This window comes from Pinus tabuliformis, chromosome 5_1, assembly GCF_031772625.1.
Source record: "Pinus tabuliformis cultivar Carrire ecotype Pingquan chromosome 5_1, CPIR1, whole genome shotgun sequence".
In the NCBI taxonomy this organism is placed as follows: Eukaryota; Viridiplantae; Streptophyta; class Pinopsida; order Pinales; family Pinaceae; genus Pinus; species Pinus tabuliformis.
In genome coordinates, this window is record NC_142305.1 from 374,152,125 (window position 1) to 374,176,585 (window position 24,461).

Genomic DNA, 24,461 nt, shown 5'->3' on the forward strand with positions numbered 1-24,461 from the left:
TAAAAAATGATTAATTCCTTTATCAAGTTTCGGTTTAATCGCTATTGCATGTCGCATCCATGTGTGTATAAGGGCTGTACCCCTCGACTTCCACCGATGCGATATTGCGATGCGATCTGATTGAAATCGCACATTTCCATATGTAAAGGCCCAAAATTACCAAAAACCTGATCCAACAACTCCCGTCACACCAGATAAAGTGACTTGCCCGATCAGTTCTGCCAGGATCGAATGGCGTTCACACATTTCATGCCCACAAAGTGATGGGACGTTAGCGCATGATGGAGAGTGGTTTTTCTCTCTCCTCCACCACTACGTGTCACGCACTGAATGGAATCGCATGCCCTAACCCTTTTACCGCCTAACGCCCAAAGGTAGTGCGATCGATACCGCTTACCGCTTAATCCTCTGTCCCCACCCGATAACCATCACAAACCTTTGCTGCCCTATCACTGTTGGATCTGCCTATCTAAGATACAACAGCCCATGTTCATCCCACTCTTGCTCCTTCCTATATCTTCTGCCAGGCCATCTCCTTCACCCGACTCGTCCACTCACTATGTAGTCCACATCCCTTGACTGTTCTGTGTGCCTGAAGGATGAAGGTGGCCGGCCTTCCAGTACCATTTGTTGTTGCTCCTCAACAACCAAATTTAACAGACAGTATGGCTGAAGAGAAAAACGACAGAGCATGAGTATGTCACTGCATTTAGTAGTTATGGAACTTCATTGATGCGAACACTCCAGCTGCATGAGAGGACAACAGAGCACTTGAAGAGATTAGATTCATCCACTGAAGCAAGCAAACGTACTCAGAGACTCCCCCAGGCGGTTAAATGCAGTTGGTGGTCAATTAAGACCCGTCCATACCTCAATTGGCTAAGTGCCTTTGTAATGAAACTCTATATATACCGAAAAAATAGATGTAATCAGGGTTGATGGTTGATGTTTTGATGTAAGGTTCAACTTCTAGAGACTGTAACTATTTTGACACTTGTAGCACCTCATCTTCATTTTCAGCTAATACAAGCTTTTTTTACTATTAATTGCTCACTTTCCATTTCTCTTCTGTTCCAAGCTATGCCTGATATGCTGTATGCTTGAACTCTTGATTTTTAGCATTAGAGTATTTGTCATCCTACCTCTGTGTTAAGGACTTGTATGTATCACTGCAATAAGTTACTCAGGTTTCCCTTCATCTAGTGCCAGAGATTTGTCATTCTGTCTGTGCATTAGTTGATTAGATTAGTAGGCTTCTTTACTGGTTGCAGCCAGCCATCACAAGGTCTTGTGCATCTGCTGGTGTGGTCAGTATTCTCCATATTCACCCAATCCTTAAACTATGAGTAGTTGGTGGTCTAAAGCCTTATTGTCTGGGGGTGTTCATGCATGTCTGGAGTGAGACAAAGTAGAAGTGGTTATCTAGCTTGGATAAGCGTCATTCCTTCCATTCATCCATTTGCAACAAATAAATTGAATTTATATGTTACCAGGCATCTCTGAGCTACAACCTAAGAGAGTTTCTTAGAATCCTAACATAATTGGCACCGTTGTCAGGGAGAGGAGATTGAAGCTCAACTTCTCTGGGAGAACAACACAGATCTAGCTTTGATGATAGACAAAGTCTGGACACATTTCTGGTTGTAATCATCTATCTGGCGACTCTACTAGAGGACCAACCTTTGGCGACTCCACATTATAGTTCTGGCTCAGTTTGTGAGGCATACCCGGAGAAATCCTCAGAAATCACCAACTCACCCAGTGCCTGACCTTGAGAAGATTGTCAAGCAAAGAAAAACATTACAGAAGGGAGCATCAGGATTAGGTAAGACTAAACAATCTTATGTATCTCTGCAAGAGAGGCTCGTAGATGAGCATGTTCATTTTGAAGATATAAAGCCTAGCACCCTCAGTGAAGAAATAATCTCAGTTATTCATAAAGATCCTTGTTCATTAAGTTCCCCTTTGGATCTCCGTCCAAAGAAAACCTCCCACACAGTCCATCATATTCTTTTGTCCCTGTCATCTATTCCATAGCTCCCTACCTTTCAAACTACCAGTATCCATTCACCTACCCCAGTCATGGCAAGCCCACAAGCCCCTACTAAGATGGAAAGAATCATAGCTGTTAGGTATGGACCCCTGGTCCTGCCTATTCCTTTGAATGCCATGCCTATAGGAGAATACTAGAAATACATGCCTAAGTTCACCGGTACACAGAGAGTAACAGCTGAAGAAATCCTTGAATCTTTTTATAGTTATGTTGATAACCTTGATATCGGTGAGGATGATGTGTGGATGAGAGTATTTGTCCAGAGCCTTGATGGGGAGGCTAGAAAGTGGTTTAGAGAGTTGACCCCTAGGTCCATAGCAGACATTGAAGCATTAGATGATGTGTTTTTAAAGCATTGGGGAGATAAGAAGGACCTGTTATACTACCACATTGAGTTTGGAAACCTCAAGAGGGAAAACGGGGAATCATTGTTTGATTTTAATAAAAGGTTTAATCATATGTATAGCAAGATACCAGTCGAGGTAAATCCTACCCCCACCTCTGCAAAACTCACTTATTCTAATGCATTTGACTCTGAATTTTGCTTGTTGTTGAGAGAAAGGAGATGTGCCACGCTGGCCGAAATGCAAGATGCAACCCTAGAGGTAGAATCTAATGTCATGGCTGCAGAAAAACTCAAGGGACATGCCAACAGAAGGAAGAAAAGAGGTGAAGCTTCCACCACTTCTTCATCTTCCGAACCTAAATTAGACAAAATGACGAACATGATAGAGTCATTGGCTACTGAGATATCCAAGCTGAAAGTTGAGCAGAGTTCTGGGAAGGCAAGGTTTCCTAATTCATTTGCTCCCAGAAATCCAAGTTCGTTTAGAAGAGAAAATGATCAAATGCATATCATTCAGAGAGGAAAGGAGACCAGTGAAGAATAGAGAGTTAAGGCCCCTTTTCAGAACGTAGTCATGGAGGACGAGCAGTTCGACAAAGAGGATGAGATTCACTACATGGAAGACAAGGGCAACGCTACCTTCTTGACATTAGCTGACTACGTAGAATCATTAGTCTAGGACCAAACCAATCAAGAGTGGGACAGAGAAGTTGTTCTATAGATTGATGAACAAGAACAATATAATTTGAGGTCGAGAACGAACAATGTCAAGGAGAGTCCTGCTCAAAGAGCTACTGTTCCCATAGAGTAGCAGGCCAACAAGCAGAAAAAGCTAGCAGCTGAACCAGTCATCCCCAAAGCCCCAGCTCAAGAGGTAAGAGGTCTTGACAAGTTCCTTTCCCCTTTTAGTTTTGAATCAGAAGTCCAGAAGTTAAAAATATATGTGCCTCTGATAGAACTTGCAAAGGGTGAGGTATTTAGAAAGCCTATTCTTGATGCCCTTGAGCTAAAAGCCTCACAAGCCTCCCATGACTATGTAAATTTGCAAGATGATAAACCTATAGTTGTGCTCAACCCAATGACTGAACCCTCTGACAATAACTCCCCATCATTCATTGTCTCCTTGACCATTCATGAAAAAACCCTCCATAACTGCCTGTTGGACACCGGTGCAAGCCATAACCTGATGCCCAAAGCTGTCATGGAAGAGCTAGGCCTTGAAATTACCAAACCTTATCATGATCTATTCTCCTTTGATTCAAGAAAGGTAAAATGTCTGGGATTAATCAAAGACTTGGCCATTGCCCTAACTCAACTATCCATGAAGAGCATGATGATGGATATTGTGGTGGTAGATGTTCCCCTTAAGTTCGGTATGCTACTTTCTAGAGGATGGATTAAGAGGCTGGGTGGAACATTGCAAAATGATTTATCTTATGCCACTGTCCCAATTTTTGGAGGAGAGAGCAGGAGATTGTACAAAGAAGCACAACTGGCCTACATCACCAGTGATGAGAAAAATCCTACTAATCATCCCATCTATGCTGTGGACACTGATTTTGGAGCATGTATTCTCCAAATTGAAGAGTCTCAGAAGGCCTCGTTGCAGCTCAAGAAACCAATAGGCCAGGCTATGGGAGAGAAAGGAAGTTAGGTTTGGGAGATGTTCTTCGATGGGGCATGTTCAAGGGAAACTGCAGGAGTAGGGGTTGTGCTAATATCTCCAAAACAAGAAAGCACCCATTTGTCTTTCAAGCTGACTTTTCGAGTTACCAACAATATAGCAGAGTATGAGCCTCTAATATTGGGCCTTAATGCAACTAAAGACAGAGGGATAAAAAACATAAAGGTGTTTGGGGATGTTGATCTCATCATTCAGCAAGTGAACAAATTGTTTCAAGCAAAACACCCGAGGCTGAAAGCTTATAGAGATGAGGTATGGAGACTCAAAGACTCTTTTGATAGTTTTTGTATCTCATATATCCCTAGAGTCAAAAATCAGCTTGTTGACTCCCTTGCTGTATCTGCTAGTATGTTTATCCCTCCCATGCCTCCTAGACTAGTTTACAAAGTTCAGGTGAAATACAGACTATCCTTGCCTGATAATGTCTAGCATTGGAAAGTCTTTGAGGATGATGATGAATTAAATAGGTTCCTTCAAGTCATTGATGAATTCTCTGAAATGAAAATTGAACAAGAGAATGAAGCCTTGCAGGAAAGCCCCCAATCCTAGCTAAAGAACAAAATTTGCAAAGATAGCATTGTCCAGCTGCCCAGTAATCATATACCTAAAGGCTGAGTTCCCTTAGAAATGTTGTTTGACCAGAATGATGTACCTTATAAGGCTACCCAAAAAAACAATCAATCTGCATTCCATAAGCATAACATAGGGAGCCCAGATCATCCTAGATATATAAACCTATCTGCTCATTTGTCTGCCGCCCAATGTTCTGAATATTGTACCTTGATGAAGAAGTTTGCTGATGTCTTTGCCTGGGAATACAATGACCTCAAAACGTATGATAAAAAGATCATCCAGCATAAGATCCCTTTGGAGAAAGACACCATCCCTTTCAAGCAGAAGCTAAGACCCATAAATCCTTTGCTCCTCCCTCTAATTGAAGAGGAGATCAAGAAGTTGTTGGCTGCCAAAATCATAGTCCCCCTCAGGTTTTCAAAATGGGTAGCCAACTTGGTAGTTGTGAGGAAGAAAAGTGGAGAAATCAGGCTTTGTGTTTATTTCAGAAACTTAAACAAATGCTCAAAGAAAGACAATTATCCTCTGCCCAAGATGGAGCATTTGCTGCAGAAAGTCTCAGGAGCTAAAGTGATGTCTTTCCTTGATGGATTTTTAGGGTACAATCAAATGGTTGTGCATCCAAATGATCAAGACGAGACTACATTCACCACTCCCTGGGGCACTTTCATGTATTCCAAGATGCCTTTTGGGTTGATGAATGCTGGAGCAACCTTTCAGAGAGCTATGGATATAGCATTCGTGGGAGAGAAAGATAAGTTTGTCCTTATCCATCTTGATGACATTACAGTATACTCTAGCAGCCATCAAGATCATTTGCAGCACCTGAAGAAAGTGTTCCTGAAGTGCAGGAGTTTTGGGATATCAGTCAATCCTAAAAATTCAGAGTTTGCTTTGGAAGAGGGCAAGCTATTAGGGCACATTGTCTCTATTGCAGGTGTAAAAACCGAACCAGAAAGAGTGAAAGCAATACAGACCTTGTCTATCCCAAGATCAAAGAAGGATATCTAGTCCTTTTTGGGCAAAATAAATTTTGTAAGGAGGTTTATTCCAAATTTTGTAGAACTTGTAAAACACATCACCTCCATGTTGAAAAAGGGATCAGAAATCAAATGGACCAAGGAAGAAAGAAGATCATTTGAGTCCATTAAGAGAGCCATTATGGAAGCTCCTACGTTAATCAGTCCAGATTACAGCAATGAGTTCCATATATTTTTTTTTGCCTCAGATGACACCCTTGCAGCAGTTTTGTTGCAGAAAGATGCTGAAGGTTCAGATCATCTAGTGGCATTCTTTAGCAAAACCTTAAGGGATGTTGAACTGAGGTATGATATTATAGAAAAACAGGCCTATGCTCTTATCAAATCCTTGAAAGCTTTCAGGATTTACATTCTTCACTCCAAGGTAATTGCATATGTGCCCTCTGCTTCAGTAAAAGATGTCCTAACACAGCCAGATGTTGATGGAAGAAGGGCTAAGTGGATTGCAAATCTAATTGAATTCAACATAGAACTAAAGCCCACCAAGTTGGTCAGAGGTTAGGGCCTTGCCAAATTGATGGCTAAAGAAAATTGCAGGATGCTGGACATAAATATCATAGGCACAATTTCAAAAGATGAATAGATAGAAGAAATAGCTGAATAAGGGCAGAGCCAGTCAGTAGCAGAAAATCTAGCTTCTTTTGAATGGTATTTCACAATAGTTCAATTTTTGTTGATGCTAGAAGTCCCTTCAGGCCTAAGTTCAAGCCAAGCAAGAACCATTAAGCTTACAGCAGCCAAGTATTGCATTCATGAAGACCTCCTCTATTGGAGGGAGCCATCGGGAATCCTTTTAAGATGTCTGGACAAAGAACAATCCATAGACCACGACCCAGAAAATCCTTAGAGCTAGGTATTATTGGCCCGCCTTTTTTTCTGATGTCTTTTAATTTGTTAAAAAATGTGAAAAGTGCCAGAGATTTGAGGGAAAGCAACAGTTGAAGTCCTTGACTTTGAAGCCTATTTATGCCAGTGGTACTTTTCAGCAGTGGGGTTTGGATTTCATAGGGGAAACCAGTCCACATTCCAGTGGCAAACATAGATGGATCTTAGTAGCCAATGATTAATTCACTAAATGGATTGAGGCCATCCCAACCAGAAAGGCTTACCATCATGTGGTCATAAAATTATTGACAGAGAATATCTTCACCCGGTTTGGCTGTACACATAAATTAGTTACAGACAATGTAGCAGCTTTTAGGGCAAAAGAGTTGGTGGACATGTGTAACTCAATGGGAATTAAGCTGGTTCATTCCACCTCATATTACCCTCAAGGAAATCATCTAGCAGAATCTTCCAACAAAATCTTGATAAGGATAATTAAAACGCTGTTGGAAGGCAACAAAAATAATTGGGATTCTAAGCTTAGGTATGCACTGTGGGCTGACAAAGTGACCACCAAGAAATCCACAGGGAATTCTCCCTTCAAGCTGGTATATGGCACTAAGGTTGTGTTCCCAATTTAGTTAACCCTCCCTGTGGAAAAATTCTTACAAGAAGAGCAGAATGAGGAAGAGGACATGGCAAAAAGAATCACTGACTTGGCAGAAGTGCATCAAATCAGAGAACAGCTAGTTGAAAGGTCTGCAGCACATCACGGAAGAATCAAGGAAGCCTTCGATAGGAAGGCAAAGACAGACAGTTTTCAGGTTGGAGACTTGGTTCTTAAGTGGGATGCACTGAAAGAGAATAAAGGCAACCATGGGAAGTTTGATGCTCTGTGGACTGGACATTTTGTCATCACTCAAATTCAAGGGAAAAATACTTTCATGCTGCAAAGTATGGAAGGAGAGACAGTCTTTGATGGCCCAGTTAATGGGCAGTTTTTGAAAAATTATGTTGCTTAAGGTCTTCAAGCCTTGAAGTTGTAAAAATGATTGCTTTATCAGTTTAGTGTAGGCACAATTAGACTCCATGCCCAATTGAACACTAGGAAATTTTGCTAATCTGGTTCTCACAAGAAAGGCAACGGTCTGTAGTTCTTGAGACCTCATAGGGAGGATCTCATCCCCAGAAGGAGCCAGTGTTATCTCTACTACACATCTTTGACTTCTAAAGGTCGGAAGTGAGCTTGGTCCTTCGTCATGTTCAAAAGAGACTCACAATGGTCACTTTCTCCTTCCCTTGCACTGCTCATTCTCGCTTCATCCATCCTAAAAAATGATTAATTCCTTCATCAGGTCTGAGTTTAATCGCTATCGCAAGTCGCATCGATGTGTGTATAATGGCTACACCCCTCGGCTTCTGCCAATGCAATCTGATCAAAATCTCACATCACCATATGTAAAGGCCCAAAATTACCAAAAACTTGATTTGATGACTCCCATCGCACCCGATAAAGTGACTTGCATGATCACTTCTCCACTGTCCGATCAGTTCCACCAAGATTAGACGGCCTTCGCACATTTCGTGCCTACAAGGCGATGGGACATTAGCATGTGATGGAGAGCGATTTTTCTCTCTCCTCTATTGCTATGTGTCACATGCTGAATGGAATCGCACGCCCTCACCCTTTTACTGCCTAACGCCGAAAGGCGGTGTGATCGATACCACTTACTGCTTAATCCTCTGTCCCCACCCGATAACCATCATGTACCTTCGCCGCCCTATCATTGTTGGATCTGCCCGTCTAAGATCCAATGGCCCACGTTCATCTCGCTCCCGCTCCTTCCGATATCCTCTACCAGGGAATCTCCACCATCCATCCTCCCGATCCGACGACCAAACTTACTCCTTCACCTGACTCGTCCACTCGCTATGAAGTCCACATCCCTTGACCGTTCCATGTGCCTGAAGGATGAAGGTGGCCGGCCTTCCAGTACCATTTTCTATTGCTCCTGAACAACCATATTTAATAGACAGTATGGCTGAAGAGAAAAAGGACATAGCATGAGTATGTAACTGCATTTAGCAGTTATGGAACTTCATTGATGTGAACACTCCAGCTACCTGAGAGGATAACAGAGCACCTAAAGAGATCAGATTCATCCACTAAAGCAAGAAAACACACTTAGAGAGTCCATCAGTTGGCGGTCAATTAAGACCCCTCCATACCTCAATTGGCCAATGCCTTTGTAATGAAACTCTATATATATCCAAAAAATAGATGTAATCAGGGTTGATGGTTGATGTTTTGATGTAAGGTTCAGCTTCTAGAGACTATAACTATTTTGACACTTGCAGCATCTCGTCTTCATTTTCAGCTAATACAAGCTTCTTTTGCTGTTAATTACTCACTTTCCATTTCTCTTCTGTTCCAAGTTGTGCCTAATATGCTGTATGCTTGAACTCTTGATTTTTAGCATTAGAGTAGCTGTCATCCTATCTCTGTGTTAAAGACTTGTATGTATAATTGCAATAAGTTAGTCAGGTTTCCCTTCATCTAGTGCCAGAGAGTTGTCATCCTATCTGTGCATTAGTTTATTAGATTAGCAGGCTTCTTTACTAGTTGCAGCCAGCCATCACAGGGTCTTGTGCATCTGTTGGTGTGGTCAATATTCTCCATATTCACCCAATCCTTAAACTGTGAGTAGTTGGTGGTCTAAAGCCTTGTAGTTTGGGGGTGTTCAGGCATGTTTAGAGTGAGACAAAGTAGAAGTGATTATGTAGCTTGGACAAGCATCATTCCTTCCATTCATCCATTTGCAACAAATAAGTTGAATTTATATGTTACCAAGCATCTCTGAGTTACAACCTAGGAGAGCTTCTTGGAATCCTAACAGGGACATCCGAAAGTAGGAAACAAAGTAATTATTATGGTGGTGGTATATTGTCTTTCAATGTTTATTCATTTCTATTCCCTTTTTCATCATTTAATTCCTTCTTTAGCTTCCCAAGTCTTCATGATCCAAATTGGATCCTGAACTCTTAAAATTATGCCAAGTTTCAAACTCTTATGAAGGTCAAGCTTATCAGATATATCCTCGTAATATTTGCAATTTGTGATTGACATGGAACAATGAGGAACCTCGGTCAAGCACGCAGACCGTTGACCCATGGTAACGCACACTGTAACGAATTAGCAAAATGGGAGGCCTTTTCGAGAAATGGGGGTGGTTTCTGATATGCAATTAGCGATCACCAGGCAAACCCCTCAAAGAAGGAAAAGGCCCAAGCGTCGGGACCTGAAAGGTTATAAAATGTAAAGGATATCAAGCTAATTCTGTCAGGGGCGGGATTCCTCAAAATCAGTAGGATATTGGAAAGGCTGGAGGCGGTAAGTGGTTTCAACCAAGTCCCGCCCGATGCCACACATCGATTGCCATGTGTCCAATGGAAGAGAGAGAAAACCGTTCACATCGGGCGGGTAACCATCAAGCTACTCAACTGCTCGATATGAGCAACAACCATAGGATTTTGGGGGCCCAGATCAACGACGGGGATGTGTCTTGATGGGTGACCGGATTTGATGAGGTTATAGAACAAGATCACATGGGATTTGAAGTCCAACATGGAAGATGAGTTGGCAAAATATTCGGTTTCACGGGAATTCTTGGAGCAAATGGAAATAATGACTGTTCAAACATTTTTGAGAGGGCTGCCACCCTCATCTGTTAATTAATAATGGCCACCTCCCTGTGAAGCATTATGCAGTGATTGTAAACGCCTAAAGAAGGGATTCACAGGGACAACGGCAGGGGACCTAGAAAGTCAGGAAGTAGAAATGAACAACCAGAAAGCAGATTGGATTTAAAGCCATGAACTGACAGAGAAAGAGGCAGAGTTAGTTAGACGAAGAAAGCTAAGAGCAGAGAGAAGAAGCCAAGTTGACCTGCAGAAGCAAAGGCAGCATCAAGCTAGATAGAGATAGAGAGAGTCATAGAGTCTTTGTGCTCCAAAGAAGGCTTGAGAGGTTCAAACGAACTCCTTTGTACATTCCTATCATGTATGAGTCTCAGATTGGGCTCAGACTATAGTGACCAATAGAGGTCAAGTTTTAGTAAGGAGAGTTTGTGTACTCCAGAGACTTTGGGGATCCAAGTACAGTCCTACTGATTTGTATCTGCTGTGTGAGACTCAAATTCAACTCACTGTTGTAAAAAATCTGCTTTTGAAAACATAATAGGGAGACCACCACTGAAGGCTGGACTGGTAGACGTAGCCCGGGAGTGTTGGGTGAACTCCTTATTAAACTTGTTGTGTTTACATGTTTGCTTGTTATGTTTTCTCTAACTGATTCAGTGCCTTTGTATTTCACAATATTATCAATCCGTTGCATAAAATAACATAGGAACATCCATGCACATGAGTTTGTAATACCTTAATTGTTTGTCTTAGATCAATTTTCAGATCAAGTGGTATCAGATCTCTAGGTTACTAAGGTTAGACAAGCTTGTGTTGGATTATTTTGTTGAATGATAACTAGATCAAAGCTTAAATTAGGAGAAGGAGAGTTGGTCGAAGCTAACCCAGAAATTAGAAGAGTCTATCCTAAGAGGAAAATGTTAGAAGAAAGTGCCTAGGAATCAGACTCCTAGGTCATGGATAGTTTCATGACCATGAGAGCCATGGTAGAATAAAAGTATAGAGAATTTAAGAAAGGTAGAGGTGAAGAGTCCTCAACCTCAAAACAAGATAAAGGAGTAGAATAACCTCTTCTAATTGCCCACCCAGAAGGCAAAGGAAAAGAAGAGAAGCCCTCTCCACCATCTCCCCCATCATCACCTTCATCCTCATCATTTTCACACAAAGAAAGCCCTGAAAAGAGAAAGAAGAGATCTTCTTTGATTAAATTAGATGTGAAGTTTGATTTTCCAGTTTATGACGGAGAATTAAATGCAGAAAAGCTAGATAACTGGATTAGAGAAATTGATGTATATTGCAGAGTGCAGAACATTGATTCGGAAAGGAGAAAGATTCAGCTCGCTTACCTACACCTTGGAGGCACCGCCTTGGTATGCTGGGAAGGTAGGACACAAGCTGATTTGAAGAAGCATGGAAACATTCTTTCCACCTAGAATGAATTTTTTCTTCAATTAAAAAAAAATTATATCAACTAGCTTATATGCAGCAAGCTATGATGAGTTGGCAAGCTCTTCACCAATTGAAATGGAAAAGTGTACAAAGTTACACCCAAGAATTTAGGACAACAACTTTGATTCTGGGCATTTCTTTAGAATCACCTAAAACTTTGCTGAAGTATATAGGTGGTCTACATAGTTATTTAAGACATACAATTCTCATGTTTAATCCTAGTAGCATAGATGAGGTATCTGTTAGGGCTACACATCTAGAGGCTAGAGGCAAGAGTGTGAACCCAAAAGTTGGGGGATCATCAAAACCCACTAAAAACAAGAACAAGGAAAAGAGAAAAGAGAAATGGAAAGAGAGAACGGAAAATGCTATACAAAACACCAAACCTTCATTCAATCATTATAAGAAGGATGGTCATGATGATGAACACTGCTGGATTCTGCATCTGGACTTGAAACCCAAGAAGTACGATGGCAAAAAGAAGAACACTGCTGCAGCTATTCAGAAGGATTTGGGGTCAGACTCAGGGGATGAAACAGAAATCACAACCATAGGTATAAAATGTAAGAATTTTGAAGCATCTACTAGTAATTCTACACAATCGATTGATAACGAAGAAAATGAGAGGAAAAGACATGAGCTTTTTCATGTTAGAGTTATTTCCAAGCATCAAAAGATTGATACTTTGTTTGATAGTGGCTCACAAGTAAACTTAATTTCTTAAGAAATTGTAAAGAAACTGGGATTACTAACCACACCTCACAAAAAGCCATATCCATTAGGTTGGTTATGTGATAAAGCAAAGCTACAAGTGACTAGACAATTTAAACATAGGTTTTCTTTTGGGTCAGCATTTGTAGATGAGGTTGAGTTAGATATTGTTCCCTTGGATATATGTGGAATTGTTTTAGGAAGTCCTTACTTGTATGATAGAAAAGCCATTTTCTATAGAGCTGAAAACAAGTATCAACTTGTTAAAGATGGAGTTGAATATACTGTAAGAGCTCATAAACTCAAGAATAATTACACTCTCATAAACTGAGGTTAGATGAAAAGAATTGTTAATTCATGCAAGAAATTTTTACTGATGGTTGTAAAGGAAAGGAAACCTGATAAAGCCAATGTATTTGAAGGCTATAATGCTAAACAAAAAGTTGATTTAGAAAAAGTTGTTTCAGAATATGACATACTAGTTCAAGAACCTAAAGGTTTGCCACCAAAAAAGGAAATAGTACATGATATTAAATTGCAGCAAGATGCTCCATTGCCTAACATCAGAATGTACAGGTTGTTCGCTTTAGAGAATCTAGAAATCAAGAAGCAGGTACATGAGCTACTCGAGAAAGGGTTCATAAGACCTAGCACATCACCTTGTGGGTCTCTAATTGTCTTGGTGAGAAAGAAAGATGGCTCATGGAGAATGTGCATTGATTACCGAGCACTGAATACGATAATGATCAAAAATCATTATCCCCTTCCTCGCATAGATGATCTATTATATCAGTTGAAAGAAGTTGTTTACTTTTCCAAGTTGGACTTGCATAGTTGCTACCATCACGTCAGAGTTACAGAGCAAGATGCATGGCAGACTGCTTTCAAAACAAAGCAGGGATTGTATGAGTGGTTCGTTATGCCTTTTGGCTTAACTAATGCTCCTGAGACTTTCATGAGAGTAATGAACGATGTACTCAGGAATTTTATTGATGATTTTGCCACTGTATATTTAGATGACATTCTTATATTTATTAAAACATGGGACGAACATTTGAAGCATGCAAAGCAGACTCTAGATGTTTTGAAAAAATAAAATCTTTGTGTTAAGCTATCAAAATTTGAATTTGGCAAAACATATTTGAATTATTTGGGTCATATTGTAGGGGGTGGTGAATTGAAGATAGATCCCTCTAAGCTTGTAGTCATTGTAAACTGGCCTAAACCAAAATATTCTACAGAAGTTAGAAGCTTCCTAGGGGCAGCACAATATTGGAGAAAGTTTATTTCTAACTTTTCCTTGATTGCAGCTCCCTTACATGCTTTAACAGGATTGAACAAGGTGTTTCAGTGGGGAGGCAAATAGCAGAATTCCTTTGACACCTTAAAAGAAAAGATTAGTACAACAATAGTACTAGCACTGCCCAATCTTCAAAGACCCTTTGAGATTGAAATAGATGCTAGTGACTATGCCATGGGAGCAGTGTTGATATAGCACGGTAAACCCATATGTTATCATTCTGAGACATTTAATTCTGTAGTAGTTAATTATCCCACATATGATAAAGAATTGTATGCATTAGTACAGAATGTGAAAAAGTGGAAACATTATATAATGGGCAAAGAGACCGTTATACATATTGATCATCAACCACTTCAATATTTGCACTCACAAACTAAGTTTCAGCAATCAAGACACTATAGGTGGATGGGTTTTCTACAATAGTTTCATCTTGTCATCAAATATAAAAAGGGCATACACAATAAAGTTGCAGATATGTTGTCTAGACCAATCATAAATGCATGTACTATACTTAAGAATAATTCAGTATTGCATGAAAGCTACATTGAACAATATGCTTAAGATATATATTTTAAAGATGTATACCCAACTTTAAGTCATGGCCAACAAGTAGAAGAATTGGATTATCATGTTAAGGACCAACTCTTGTATCATTTTGGAAAGTTATGCATTCCACAAACTGAAAGAGTAAAGATAGTTTGAGAAGCACACACTTCTCTAATATCATGTCACTTTGGTGTAAGTAAAATAGTTGCACAACTGCAAAGATTTTATTATTGGCCAAAAATGAATGAGACAGTTTCTAGATATGTAAGAGGGTGTACTATATGTGCTAAAAGCAAGTCCAGCAATAGAAAACTAGGTTTTTACACTCCATTACCAGTTCCTTCTCATCCTTGGGAAAGTATTTCCATGGACTTTGTTGGGGGACTGCCTCAATCTAGAAAAAGTCATGACTATTTATAGGTTATTGTGGAAAGGTTCAGAAAAATGTGTTTTTTAATACCTTGTAACAAACAAATTACAAATGAACAAACAACAAAGTTGTTCTTTCAGCATGTATGGGTTCATTTTGGATTACCCACTTCCATTGTATCTGATCGAGATACCCGATTTTTTGGGAAATTTTGGTTGATTATGTGGAATTGATGGACACCAGACTGAAGAAGAGCTTATCCTTTCATCCACAAACAGATGGTCAAATAGATATGGTCAATAGGAAAGTGATCTAGTTTCTCAGAGGCTATTATAGAAAGCATTCCAAGCTTTTGGATGAACATCTATGTTATGTGCAACATGCTTACAATCATGCTAAACATTCTTCTACACAAAGATCTCCTTTTGAGACCTCTTTTGGTTTCATACCAAGGTCTCCCTTGGATTTTGTCTTTGGTAAAGACATAGTAGTTGATGGACACAGTGATGTGGAAAAAGCAACCAAGTTTATTGAACAAATCCAAGAGATTCAGTAGGTAGTACAGGAACAACTGGAAAAGAGCCAAGCCAAGCACAAGGCAAGGCATGATAAGCATCAGACTGAGCATAGTTTCCAAGTTGGTGATAAAGTCTGGCTATATATCAGCAAAGATAGAATGCGAGGTGAAAGTAAGAAGTTGAAGCTAATAAGGTATGGACCTTTCAAGATACTTGAGAAAATTGGTGAGAATGCTTTTCGCCTTGATTTGCTAGCTTACACGCATATCTATTCAGTAGTTAATGCAGAAAGCTTGAGACTGTTTGAACCTTCATTGATTGTAGATCCCAAAGAGCAGAGTCAATTGCCTTCTATTGATGATCTATTGCCTAAATATCTCAATGAATTGTAGGAAGATATAGTTCTGGACAAAAAGGTCAGAACTACTCGTAGAGGGGATGTTGAGTACCTCCGAATTGGACTCAAAGGTTCGAAACCAAGAAGTGCAAGATCGATGGGAATTGAGCAGGAAAGGAAACTGTATCCTCATTTAATTGATGCTTAAAAACCAACTTTTGGTGGTCCAAAATCTTTTTCAGTGGGAAGGCCGTGATCCTAATTGGATCTTAGAGAACACACAAAGATTTCATGAACTCTTAAAATTATGCCAAGTTTCAAAGTCTTATGAAGGTCAAGGTTATTAGAGATATCCTCGTAATAGTTGCAATTTGTGATCAGTGCGGGGCAACGAGGACCCTCGGTCAAGCACCCAAACCATCGGCCCATGGTAACGCGTGCTATCATGAATTAGCAAGGCAGGAGGCCTTTTCGAGAAACAGGGGTGGTTTCTAATATACAATTAACGATCACCAGGCAAACCCCTCAAAGAAGGAAAAGCCCCAAGGGCCCAGACCCAAAAGATTATAAAATGTAAAGGATATCGTGCCGATTCCATCAGGGGTGGGATTCCACAAAATCGGTAGGATATGAGAAGGGCGCAAGGCAGTAAGTGGTTTCAACCAAGTCTCACCCAATGCCACACATCGATTTCCACGCGTCTAGCGGAAGAGAGACAAAACTGCTCACATCGGGTGGGTAACCATTGAGCTACTCAACCGCCTGATATGAGCAACAACCATAGGATTTGAGGGGCCCAGATCAATGGTAGGAACATGTCCTAATGGGTGACCCGATTTGACAAGGTTATAGAACAAGATCACATGGGATTTGAAGTTTGACATGGATTATGAGTTGGCAAAAGATTCGGTTTCACAGGCATTCTTGGAGCAAATGGAAATAACGACCATTCAAACATGTCTGAGAGGGCTGACACCCTCATTCATTATAGAATAGGTGGCCACCTCCCTGTGAAGCATTATGTGGTGACTGTAAATGCCGAAAGAAGGGATTTAGATGTACAAAGGAAGGGGAACCAAAAAGCTGGGAAGCGGAAATGAACAGTCAGAAAGCAGATTGGCTTTAAAGCCATGAACTGACAAAGAAGGAGGTAGAGTTAGTTAGATGCAAAAGGCTAAGAGCAGAGAGAAGAATCCAATCTAACCTGCAGAAGCAAAGGTAGCATCAAGCCAGATAGAGACAGAGAGAGTCAGAGATTCTATGTGCTCTAAAGAAGGCTTGAGAGGTTCAAGCGAAATCCTTTATATATGCTTGTCATGTATGAGTCTCAGATTGGGATCATACTATGGTGACCAATAGATGTCGGGTTTCAGTAAGGAGAGTCTGTGTACTCCAGAGACTTGGGGGATCCAAGCATAGTCCTATTTATTTGTATCTGCTGTGTGAGACGCAAATTGAGCTCACTGCTGTGAAAACTCTACTTTTGAAAACATAATAGAGAGACCACCACTGAAGGTTGGACCGAAAGGCATAGCCCAGGAGTGTTGGGTGAACTCCTTATTAAACTTGTTGTGTTTACATGTTTGCTTGTTATGTTTTCTCTAACTACTTCATTACCTATGTATTTCACAATATTATCGATCCGTTGCATTAAATAACATAGGCACATCCATGCACATGAGTTTGTAATACCTTAATTGTTTGTCTTAGATCAATTTGATATCACTTCATGGATTAGATATTCCTCCTACATGGTATCCAACTTCAATTGTTTCGAGTTGAGACACCACATCCACTAGAAAGTTTTTGGTATGAACTATTTAAAATTCAAGGTGCACAACTAAATGTGAGTAATAGATATCATCCTCAAATAGATGGTCAAATGTAAGTGGTCAATAATTTCCTAGAAACACATCTAAGATGATTTTCTTCTAAACATATGCATTAGTGGGCACACTGGATTTCCCTGCCTGAATTGTGGTACAACACCACTTATTATGCTAGTACTAAAATAACACCATATGAATTATTTTATGGCCAGAAACACCTGTCCATGACATCCTATGTACCGAGAACATCCAAGCTTTATTCATGAGATATAACACTTAACAGTAAAGAATTTATTATACATATGCTAAGGGAAAACATAGGTATGACACAAAATATTCTGAAAGAACAAGCTAACCAATATAAATCTAAATGTTCTTTTGTTGAAGAAGATCAAATGTTCCTTCACCTATAATTTTATTTAAAAATAAATCCGTTAAGGATAAATCTCCTTAGAAGAGAGCTCCTAATTACAATGGACCTTATTAGTTCATACAACATATTGGTTAGGTTTCCTATAAACTAGATCTTCCATCCCACTCCTGGATTGATCTATTATTTCATGTGTCATGTTGGAAGAAGGTTATGGGATCAAATTGTAAGGTGTAGACCAACCTAGAACTTGATGAAGAAGGTTCCATTTATCTCCAAACAAAGTGAGTATTTGATTTTTGATAGTGCAATATGTGCTAGCACATTATCAAGGTAGTATTCATCTAGTGGAAAGATATGCAACTAGAAGATGCCACATCGGATCCAACAATGATTCTCCAACAATTACCTCATCCTTATCCTTGAGGAAAATGTTGCTTTAGAAGGGTGGGGGGGATGTTAGAGTCCTATAGTAACCCCCTTACTAATATAAATTATTATTGTATATGTCATATTAAATAGTTACTCAATAGTCACTCATTGCAAAAAGGTCTCACTTTGTTAACAAAACCCAAACTAGTTAGTAGGTTCTCATTAGAAGTGGGCCCCTAGGTTGTTAAAATTCTCCATGGATAGATATATATTAAGTAGAAGGTTATATAATATTTTTTCAATAATTATAATTGTTTCTAGAGTATTTCCGTTGAATCTTTCCCTATTTAAGAGGAAACTAAACATAACTTTTTTTTTTCTACTATCAAAGAGATACTTCTTGGGTTTAATCTCTTTTTTTCTCATGTTTTGAGTTTTGCACTATATATCATGTGAATTACACTACAAAGTTGAACAACTTGGAGCTTCATTTTTCATTATCACTACCAAGCCAAGCTCACACATTTGACTTTACTACATCCTAGTAGAAAGTAATAATGGTGTAATATCTTCAAGTACCAAAGTAGTAATAATAATTTAGTGTCTTCCAACAATTTAATTTTTTCTAAATTAGAGTAGTTAGTAATGATATTATAATATGTTGAGTTCAAGGGGTTAGTATAATTAGTTGTAGTTAATGTGGTATGGTACTTATCTTATAGATATTAAGTTTAAATATTTTTTAGGGAAGCATTGAGTCTAATAGGGATGTTATTCATGGATGTTGGGAAGCATATATTGCATTTGATCATGAGGTCTTTCCTAGAAAGGAAAATAGTATATAATGTGTTTGATTATAATTTAAGTAAATCTATGAGATTAATCTTTACCTAGTTAAAGGAAAAAGGAAAATCACATTTCACATTCCTTAAGCCATCAGACATAATAATCGTATAGCAATATGTTTGATAAATTGAAGACGATCTAAGGATTTAATATATCTAAACAACACAATATCCTTCATCAACAATTTTCTTAAAGCTAGGAGACACAAACAATAATCTTGTGATGAAACCGTAACTATCATTCTAACCTTTTCACATGGGATGTGGAGCAATTCAAATTACTTAAAATGAAACATGCAAATGAATAATTTTAATATAAGTATTCCATCAACACATAAATATCACTTTTAATTTGTTTGTTATTTCACCTTTAGTATTAAATCCAAAATAAGTTAATAAAAAATGTCCAATGTTTTATTAATGTCAAAAATCCCATAAGGTAGAGCCGCACCATATAAATGAATCCACTCTTGTTCACTTGCCTCTTAAGGTAGGGTGCCCTGTTAATCAACTAAGCTCCAATATTAAATACTCCCATACATACTCCATGAGGAGGGTTCCATCCTTATTTATAACTATATATAAAACTCTAATTATAACCTCTTCATAACTATCTAGTGTGTATTCTTTCATATGTCTAGATTACTTAAGGGTTGTGTTAATGGTGCTAGACCTACAAACATTCAGGGGATCAACCCAGTAAGAAGTCCCAACTAGAAATCACACCATATGGTGTGGGAGCCCCATCCAATATGATGGTCCAGCTGCCATTGTCTTAAGGATTTGCCTCAACTCTTGCTTGTCAGCATAGGAGAGTGGTCTTCTTTGCCTTCGAGACGTAAGGTTCGTGTGCCTGGTGAATGTTAGTGTACTTGTGCCAATGGTTCTTTCACTATAAGGGGAGAGGATGAGAGTGAGTCCGAAGTTGGTTGTTATGAAGTCCCAACTCAGCTAAGAACACACAACACAACAGGACGTGCATAGCTTCTGGAGGAGCTGTCCACACGGATGTAGAAGTCACAACACACAAGGTAAGATAACACGTACAACACTCAATAGATGAGTCCCAATGAGTGCAATGGTTGTTATAACAAGCTTTATGTGAAAGGTCTCTCTAATGTATAGGGAGATAGCCACCACGTGCGAGACAACGTTAACAACATATATAACACATTTCCATTAATAGCTTATGTATTACAAAAAGTGAAATAGTTCAAGTGTTCAACATAGGTTAAAGCAACATGCATTACAAGTGTTCAAGATTAGCCTTACAACAGTTAAAATACATGTGTAAAAACGTGTTGGCCTGTTAGCAGGCTTCTAAATTAAGCCAAAGTTCCAAGACACATCGTTACCCTATACATCACTAACCCTGAGTGCAGGATGTTGGAGCCACTAGTTACTCAAAGAAAATATTACAGGCTCTCTTGGCTATGTGGGAGGAGCTAAGGTGAAATGTCCTTTCATGTAAAAATGAGGGGGTATTTATAGCCAATGGTGAAACTGAACCTTGTGGTTGTTCGACTACCCTTATGACCGTTTCACTTCCATGACTTTTTAGCTTTGCATGACTCTTTGTACAACAAGTGGGTCTCTTGGAATTCCACATTACATTTCATTGATGGGAAACATAGCCCATAGCAGATATGTGGGCGACATGACTCATGACATGACTTGACATGATAGTGTTGGTACATTCGTGCTGCTGCTAGAGTGCATGTCAAGATATAGTGCTGCTAGGTGATGAATGTCTTCATTACATAGCACAACTTCACCTCTGCATGGAAAACTACAAGGAGTCTTCGATGGTCTTTGGTTTGCTTGATGATGGTCTTGGAAGACTTTACAAGCTCATCTATTCATGAAAGGTGCATTTTCGTCCGTTTGTTTGTTTGTGAGCACATCTTGCATGTTTTCTCGTCCGTCCATTTGCGAACTCATATTTTCATGATTATCCATTCGCGAGCACATCTATTCACATGCATCGTTCGTTTTTCTATTGGTGAACCTGTCCTTCTACATGTGCTCCTTTCATTCATCCCTTTCATTGTCACACCATGTTTGTTTGTGTACCTATGCCTGCAGTGACTGTCCATGAGGTCCAACTCAGCTGGAAGGAAAAATTGCACAAATTTTGGGAGGCATAGTCTTGGCTGTACGAAGGCAAGGTAGGCAGAATCTGTGCAAATTTCTAAACGAGAGGGTAGCAGGGGCTAGAAGGAAAAATTTGTGCAATTTTCTGGAGGAACAAGTCAGGCTACAAGGAGGATCAACAGATAGAAATTGCGTAGTTTTTGGGAGGAACTAGCCAGGAGCCTAGTAGTCAAAACTACCAATTCCCAGAGGAAACTAGTATTTGGGTTTTAGGTCACTGGCAACAGAAACTATGGAATTCCCAAGGGGAATAGGAAGTCAACTGCTAGGAGCTTGGCAGGAGAAACTACACAATTCCTGGAGGGAACTGATAGTCTGGTGCTAAGAGTTGCTAGTGAGGAAAACTACATTGAGACTAACAAGCTATCCTGGTGATCATCTTTGTGCAGTTTCTGAGCTGAGTGAATCATTGTCTAGCATAAGTCCTTCTCATGAAAAATACACAATTTCCTAGATGTGCATTTAGTCGACTATCGGGAGGACTCACTAGGAAAACTGCACAATTCTTTGAGGGAGATAGGAACAGGCACTTGGTGTTTATCCGGCCTATCTGCGCAATTTCCTTAGTCAGCATAGCAGGAAAGTTTAGTAGCCTCTGTGCAAATTTTGAGGGGATTCAGTCCCGGTGTGGTTGTCAGGTTCGACTGTCTAGGTGGTCAGCATGAAACTTGATCAGATTTCTTGTGATCACCACAGCTTGGAGATACTTGGTGCTTCTGCATTGTTCTGGGTGACAGTCGATTGAGTCGATGGTGGGGTGATGGTCTGCCTGTAAGAGGGGAGTCGAGTCATCAGAACTTTAGCAAAATTACTATGTGTGTGAACGATCGAAAGATGTGTAGGTGATCATGCAAACACACACTCACATGACTCGATGATGAAACAACTCAAGACATCGAGACACACATGTTCAACATGACTAATAGATGGTGAAAGTGACAAGCATGACACTCATGATTGATCGTTGATCGATCATGACAACATTTGTGTGACAGTGAACGTGACTCCATGTGTGAGTGTGATAGATGCTTTCATATCGAACACAACAAGTACACATGAGACGAAGACTTTGAGCATAACCAGAACATGGCCGCAAGCATGACTAAGACACCAACACATAAAAACTTGGGTGAACCTTAGGGTGTGTAGTAATCAAGTGAAACTCCCAAGGGAGGCTCCAAAATTAGGTGCAGGCCAAAATTTTGGAGGGTTCTTGTAGTCGCTACAACACTTGGCGACGCACTGGTAGAACTCTAGCTTCTCTATTTTGGTTCATTGCTAGCACAGGGCCTTGATCTTTCGAGGAGTATTGAATCACTACATGGGTTACTTCGGCTTCCCCACCTACCCCATGGACATACATGATTCACCCTTTTTCAACTCAGTCAAACACAATCAAAAGTTCAACTTAGATCTCAATGTTTCGAATCCCGGAAGGGTAGTTTAGCTCACGAGTTGAAGATTTTAAGAGTATATGTTTTCATCCGTAGTGTTGCTTCATAACCAACAGACCTGGACAGTACCCCAGCAAAGTCACACAGGAACACACACATTGCTCCACTGCCAGCGAGCCTGGTGAGTACCCTGGTGGAGTTGCATGTTTCACCTCTCTCCATAGGAAGCCTTCCTCTTGTTTCACCATTTTATTTTTCAAGAGGATTGTGCATAGGCACTTATTTATTTTTGGGGTGGATGAGGGATCCTAACTTATTCAGAGTAGAAGAGGTTGTTCCGTTAAAGAATCATGTAAGACCTCTGAAATAGGTTTGCTTGTTTGGATTTTCCCCTTCTCCGTTTCTACTAGTTGGATGAGCTTGAACAAATAGAGGAGAAGACCAAGTAGAGGCATGGGGTTTCCTAGTGTGGACACAGGTTCATGGTTGGAACAAAACTTCCCTTGAAGATGGCTCATATTTTCCATCAAGGCTTCATCAGCAGAAGGTTATAACCAAGCACAAATAATATGGACAGAAGACTGGCCAATTGTTGTAGTGTCACAAGTCTCTTCAAATTTTTGCCGCATACTCTATTCAAAAGCTAGAACATAGTAGTTGGAAACACTTATTTAAAAAAAAAAAAATAGTAATATACCAAGCAAACAAAACAAATGTAAACAAAAATAGTAAGTATAATCAGACAAAGTAAAAAAGAAGATAATAAGCAAAGAAAACAAGATGAAAATAACAACCAACAAGTATAATATGTACATGGCACGAGCACGGCTCGGCCTATTGAAAGTAATGTTGGAGATCTTGGTCGTTGAGATGAAGGTTTTCAATCCTCCCATCAAGTGATTGCAACTATTACGTGTGTGGTCCAAGCTTCTCGTGGACCAGTGTATGTCCACTGGGCTCTGCTAAGAGAACCTGGTGGCATTCGAAAAAACCTTTAAGTGAAGACAACACCACTGCTTCAGGTACTGCATGCAACATATGCTCGGATGATGGCACGGGGCAGTTGTTTTTATTTTGGGAACGATTCAAGTTCCCAGAATCAATGTATAAGTGGATTTTCCTAGATTTCTTATGTGTCGAGTTTAAATTATAAATCCAAGTATGAGAATGAAATTTGCAAGTAACCCAAACATCCAACAATTTAGTCAATTCTTTCTGCATAAGGAGTTCAAACGACATATGTCTTTTACCTGGCTTTTGTTGCAATGGTTTGGCCCCTATTTTACTTGGAATCTTGTGTTGGGTTATTCGCATGTTGTATGTACTCAGGTCATCATCTACCCTCGTGGACACATCCTGGTACTGTTTGAGTAGGCAGTCAAAATCATACCACTGTTGCAGCGCGTAGTTTGTACCAAGATTGACCATCTTTGAATTGTGATTGGTCCCCAGGTTTCTTTGTTCATTCATATTGGTGGGCTTGTGGGTTCTATTGTTTCTTGGTCTTTGACCAAAATTCTACAAATCATAGAGCTTGTTGATAGAACCCAACCCCTTAGGGATGGGGTTGCCTTTCTTGCCCTCAGCTGCAGTTTTGAGAGATTTCTCATGCTTACCTTCATCAATTGTTATGTGCTTGAAAGTATCAACATTGTTCACGGAGTGTAGTATTACTTTGAGTGTGACCATGTTGAGGCTGAGGGTTCTTGGTAATCCCAACATGAGTGCTTCATCCTCAGCGATGTTGTTTGTGCATTCGAACTTCAAGCAGCCTGAAATCATGCATTTTCTATTATTTTGGATGACTGATCTATACTAGGCCCTTGAGCCATCATATATCTTTGATTTGTCAAAATTCATGGCCCGCATCTTGTTTATACATGGACCGTTTCACATGCTTGTACTGCTGCTACTACTGCTACTGCTACTACTTCTACTATTGGTCCAATGAATGTTGTGTGTGGAGCATGATTGTTCAGAGGTCTTTGTTTCAGCCGGATGTATACCCCAGGAAGTTTGTACACCCCTCCACGCGGGGGGGGG